The sequence below is a fragment of the Ornithorhynchus anatinus genome, chromosome 14 (assembly GCF_004115215.2).
Source record: "Ornithorhynchus anatinus isolate Pmale09 chromosome 14, mOrnAna1.pri.v4, whole genome shotgun sequence".
Lineage (NCBI taxonomy): Eukaryota > Metazoa > Chordata > Mammalia > Monotremata > Ornithorhynchidae > Ornithorhynchus > Ornithorhynchus anatinus.
Window position 1 is genome coordinate 7,049,398 of NC_041741.1, and position 6,000 is coordinate 7,055,397.

Here is a 6,000-nt window from a genome sequence, read left to right on the forward strand (position 1 = left end):
GATGGAGAGCAGGTATCTATCTCTAGTGTACAGGAAACTGAGATCCAGAGAAATCAAGTGAATTGCCCAAAGTCATACTGCAGGATATATTAGTATATTTCTTTTGCTTCCTCCATTAGTTTGGACGTATTTTCAGCTGAATTTGTACGTGCGGATACAATCTCACAGTAACAGAAATCATGCCAGATCTCTATAAGCTCTGTATGTAAAGAGACATATCTTGTACATTCTTGTTCTGCCCCCGTAGCCTAATCCAGTGCTCAGCACATAGTGAGAGCTTGCTGAATCCAGTTGTCTGACTGACATTTTCAAGTTTGGCCTCTGGCTGTCAGCATCACCGGTAGAGTAAGCAAACAGGAATGGTGGATGACTTCAAAAAGCCTCAGGCTTTGAAACCACTCTTTAACATGTCTTTTCTGTCTCCTGTTGTCTGTTAATTAAAGCACAGATTGATCATGACTCAAGTCTCTGAAAATGGAAATAGTCGCTTTAAAGCGAACACGCCTCCAGCCTGTTTTTCCCGACATTATATCAGTATTTTTGAGAGTTCGGAGCTTTGTGAGAGCCTGAGTTGGGGAAATCTTGGGACTCATTGAAGTAAGAGCAGCTTCCAACAAATCCCAGCAGACTGAAACAGAAGGGAAAAAAAACTCACCAGAAAAATGTCTCCATCTTACAATGATTGAAACTGTGTCCCCATGAGACACGCCTGGGAGAACTCGGAGCTAGGCCAAAATTCCATTTTCTCATTGTTTCAGAGGGTCACAATTGCTGTGCCCAACAAGAGTCATCATAAAGCATAAAACCCTTAAATTTATAAATTAGGTCACAGACATTTTAAAAATACTATAAAGGTTCAGAAAACACAGCTGGGATAATTTGGGTTTCTTCCATATGTTTTAATCGACATTAGTAGATCTGGATGGGAAGGAAAGGGGGAAGGAATATATTTTCGCCTACATGAACTGGTAGAAATAGAATGTACTGCTATTTCCAAAGAAATAAACTTTAGCAAGGTCTCTTAAAATAATTAGAAATCATGGTTCAAAAACCCATCCCGGACCTATGAACTTAAACTATGAACGACGAACCTATGAACTGTGAACCTACAAACCACCACATCGCCTATGAAAGAAAGTATCCTTGCCATTCAAACACCGAAATATACAGCACATTCATTACTCATCTGCACACCTGTCAATTATTGTCTTGTTTTTGATTTTTCCTCATGCACTTAGCCTAATTCTTATACTTTCTTGTCGATCTCATTAGTTTGCAAGCTCCTCAACAGCAGAGATCCTACTTTTTGCTTCCTCTCTAAAATCTTTCGGGAGCTCAAGAAATACTGCTTAGGCTGGTGATCATTTGATAGGAAGCAGCATGTTTCCATTTTGTCCCTTCCACAGCATTTTATAACCCTGAGGAGATTTCCTTTGCTTGGCAGTGGAATAAATAGTGGCTGAATGAAAAGGATCTGATGAAATTGAACCTACTTATCACGAGGAACGGCAACAAAAAGGTTTTCCTCTCCAGATGTTGTTTTTGTGGGGCAACTAACAGGATGCAAAATATAGATCTGTATATTTCACTTCCTTGCAAGGTGGAAAAAGGAAAAAACAACCTGACCACTCTGAATCAATTCAACCCAGCACTGTCTCCTGAAAGCAGCCTTCCTTCTGGGATGGAAGGTACCAGCAAAACTGAGTGGAGGCATTGATTTCGGAGGAGCAGTGCGACTTAGTGGTTAGAGCATGGACCTGGGAGTCAGAAGGACCCGGGTTCTAATCCTAGCTCCACCATGTGTCTGCTGTGTGACCATGGGCAAGTGGCTTCACTTTTCTGGGCCTCAGTTACCTCATCTGTAAAACGGGGATTAAGAGCATGAGCTCCATGTGAGACAGGGACCGTGTCCAACCTGATTAACTTGGATCTACCCCAGTGCTTGGAACAATTCCTGGCACATGTAAGCATTTAAAAAGCATTATTATTGATTATTTATCGTTATTTTGGTTGGGGTAAAAAAGGGAGAGAAGGCATGTGGTGAAAATGATCACAAAACATTATATTTTTTCTTAAGAGTCCAAGTTTGACTATAGTTGATAAAATGTATATCATATTTAAATTTTAGATTTAAGGAGAGCCTGAGAATCATCATAAAAATGGTACAGCTAGAATTTTGTTTCATACCATTTTTCATACCTTACCATTTCTCATTGGCCTGGAAACCTGCCTAATCCATAATAAATCTAACAGACCTCAGCTCCCACCATAGTCAAAATCTTCCTGGAGAACACTGTGGCCTACTGGAAAGAGCCCAGGTCCGGGAGTCAGAAGATATAGGTTCTAATCTTGGCTCTGCCACATCCCTGCTCTGTGACTCAACTTCTTTCTGCCTCAGTTTCCTCACCTCTAAAATGGGGATTCCATATCTGAGTGGGACAAGGACTAGGTTTAACCTGATTACCTTGTTTCTAACCCAGGGAGTACAGTGTTTGACACAGAGTAAGTACGGGAAGCAGCCTTGCCTAGTAGAGAGAGCACAGGCCTGGGAGTCAGGAGGTCCACGGTTCTGATCCCAGCTCTGTCACCTGTCCGCTGTGTGGCCTTGGGCAGGTCACTTAACTTCTCTGTACCTCAGTTACCTCATCTATAATATGGGGATAAGACTGTGAGCCCCTTGTGGGACAGGGACTGTGTTCAATCTGATTATCTTGTATCTACCTCAGCCCTTAGTTTAGAGCTTGGACACGTAGTACATGCTTAACAAATACCATTCCCCCCAAAAGTGCTTAATACAATTATTATTATTATTACTTTTAAAGGGCCACCGCCTCTAATGAGTTTACCTGCATCAACTCCTAACACACCCAATTGTAATTACCCAGTCACCACTAGCACTTCTTCAAGCATTTATTTATGCCCATTTTACATGCTTCCAGAACATTATAATAGATTATTGTCTGTCACGGGAGGCACGCACGGGGCTGTTTATTCTGACCCCATGTCCTGTGGCAACCACAGGAAGCAGCATGATCAGGTGAATAGAGCAGAGGCCTGGAAGTCAGAAGGACCAGTGTTCTAATCCCCGGCTCTTCCTCTTGTCTGCTGTGTGACCTTGGGCAAGCCACTTCACTTCTCTGTGCCCCAGTTATTTCATCTGGAAAATGGAGATTAAGACCGTGAGTTCCATGAGGGACGTGGACTGTGTCCAACCTTGTATCTGTCCCAGGGCTTGCTTAGTTCAGTGTCTGACACATAGTAAGTGCTTAGCAGGTAACATAAAAACAACAACAGAAAAAATAAAAAAGACGCAAACCAGATGGAAGCGTGCTGTCGGAAGAATGGCCTCTACTTCTGCTATCCCATTCTAGCCAGAGCGCGTATTGAAAAGAGAAGAGTATAAGTTCATGCTTAAACATTGCTCTTGCTCTACTGAACAGATAATTCCCAGGATAGGAAATTCAATATAAAGCACTTTAATCCTAGTAATAAAAATACTGAGTATGCCTGCCCATCCTCTGAGTGCACACTCACTAACTTTCACACCCTGCAATAAAAACAATCCCCATCTGAGATCTTGTGAAATCCTAAGAGATTAAGTCATATAGAAACCAAGAATCTAAGGAATCCGGGGAGGGTTTTAACTTTGACAGTAAACATTTATGGGAGGGGGGTATATTTTAAAGGCTACCTTTTCACTAATCTTAATCTGTATCAGTTTGAAAGGTTTTAAATTGGAAGGTCATCTTTAATTTAAGGACCGGTAAGTGGATGTGACAACTTTCATTAGGTCTTTTAACCTGCAAATGAGCAGCAAAATTGGAGAATAAAATGATAAATAGCTCACTACCAATGGATTAAAAAGGGTTTTTCTAACAATTGAGTTAGCAGGTAGATCCCTGTCTCCCCCATTAAGAGTGTAAGCTCCTGGTCGGGAAGGATCGTGTCACTTTGTTTAGCTCTTCTCCAGTATTTAGTACCAGTGCATTTACTTATTAGGGATTCAAGAATTACTATTACTACTACTGAAAATCTTTCCTTACCATTACTGACCTTCCCTGGATTTCAGTTGCTCTAGAGAGCCTGGCGCTTTCTCATTAAACTGTTTCTTTTTCATGGTACTTGTACATTTATTTTAGAGACGTTGCACAGAGAGACAATAGGTCATATTCAAACAGAAAGATGTCAAGAGTCCCACCTGAAATCACCTCTATGTACAATTCTCCTAGAGCTATCTTAAAATATCATTTAATGTCATCTGGAGCATTAGTTTCTTTCAGCAGGAGGATTTGATGTAAGATTGCTTATGCAAGAATACCAAGGAAGTGAAATTGGAATGCAAATTGATCAGATCCCTGTGAGATGTTCAAATACGGCGTCTCTCCGCTCTGAGATGATCTTAACATAGCCATTTCATGGTCCTAATATTTTGAGGACTTTAATAGACGAGCCATAGCAACAAGAAAAATTTCCTATAGGATCAGCAGTTGACAAAAAGTCAGGCACTCCAGGGGGCTTGATATCTGATTGCTCACAGTCTCTGGTACTCACAGAAGGAACGATAGATCTTTCACGGTGAACTAAGCACCGACCCAGATATTTTACAGTTGAAAATACATTCTTTATTTGAAACAACCTGAGAGAATGGGTGACAAGATCAGGCCAATGCACGGTAAGTACATCCTTTACCTAGAAGCTACCTGTTTATGCCTTCGTAGTCATCTTTAAAGTGAAAAGGAATTTCTCCTGACCAACATTTCAGAAGAAATGTCCTTTTTGAGTCAGACAGGGCTTTTAAGAGGGCTAACTGGAAGTCATAGAAGGTTTGCCTTCCATGCCATCTGTCCTTACAGTTAGGTAAAGGCTACCAGTTAGCCCATAAATGCCGACAGTGGCCCCACATTTCTACCACAGAGTATGTGGATTCAGCTTCACCTCAAAGACTAAGGACTAAAACCCAAAATATGAGTCATTGGCATTTCCATGGATAGGGATATGCCATCAGGCATATCTAACTTTTCCCAAGCGGTAGCCCATTATGAAATTCTTATCTTTGACTGCATCCAATCCCTTCTTGAATTTATTGCCTGGACCACATCCTGAGGTGGTAAAATTCACATTCTTATCGCTAGGTCTGGGGAGATAGTGCCTCTGAACTTGGAGAAAGGTCAGCAGAGGCATCAGTGACTTAGTGGAAAGAGCATTTAGAACTAGGAGCCAGGAGGAGCAGATTCCAATCCTAGTCCTGCCAATATCTTAGTCCAAGACCTTGGGGAATCGCTAGGCAAACCTTTCTGGGCCTTAGTTTCCTCATCTGTAAAATGATAAATTAATTTCCTGCTGTCTCCCTACCTCTTTGATTGTGAGTCCACATGGAATAGGGACAGAGCCTGATCTGATTATCTTTTATTCACCACAGTGCTTGGAATACACTAATTAATAATAACTATTATCATGGTATTCGTTCAACATTTACTAAGCATCAAGCAGAACTGTAAGTGTAACTGTAAGTAGATACAAGTTAATCAAGTCAGACACGGTCCCTGCCCCATGCGGCTCCCAGGGAGATCAGCTACTGAATCCCCATATTACAGATGAGGGAACTGAGGCACAGAGAAGTTAAGTGACTTCCCCAAGGTCACACAGCAGACAAGTGGCAGAGGTGGAAATAGAACCTACGTGCTACTGACTCGTAGGCCCGTGCTCTCTCCATCAGGCCATGCTGCTGCCAACCCAAGGGGTCCGAGATAATTGCATCTATTTCTGTGAGACCACCTCAGTTTCAAAGGGATCAGAGCTGAATGGAAAAATGGAAATAAAATATTGATTCAAGCTTATATGATTTGCTTACCATCTTCAAATTCAAATGTAATCCTTTAATACAGCATTCTATGAATAATTTTTTACCAGATAAAGAAAATAAGTGACCAGCTGCTGGCAGTGTTCCCTGTGGAAAAATCCTCATTTGTTATTCAAGTTAAGAGAATGAGGTTCTGGATA

The 6,000-nt window shown here is 41.4% G+C and overlaps 1 long non-coding RNA gene across 1 annotated transcript in view; it reads right to left on the reverse strand.

Annotated features, from left to right (window-relative positions):
* Positions 1 to 698, reverse strand: part of LOC103168407 — a 114,825-nt gene extending 114,127 nt beyond the window's left edge. The window contains exon 1 of the long non-coding RNA XR_485421.2: positions 656 to 698. This is a non-coding gene — a long non-coding RNA (uncharacterized LOC103168407). The remainder of the gene's footprint in view (positions 1 to 655) is intronic.
* Between the last annotated feature and the right edge of the window lie 5,302 nt (positions 699 to 6,000).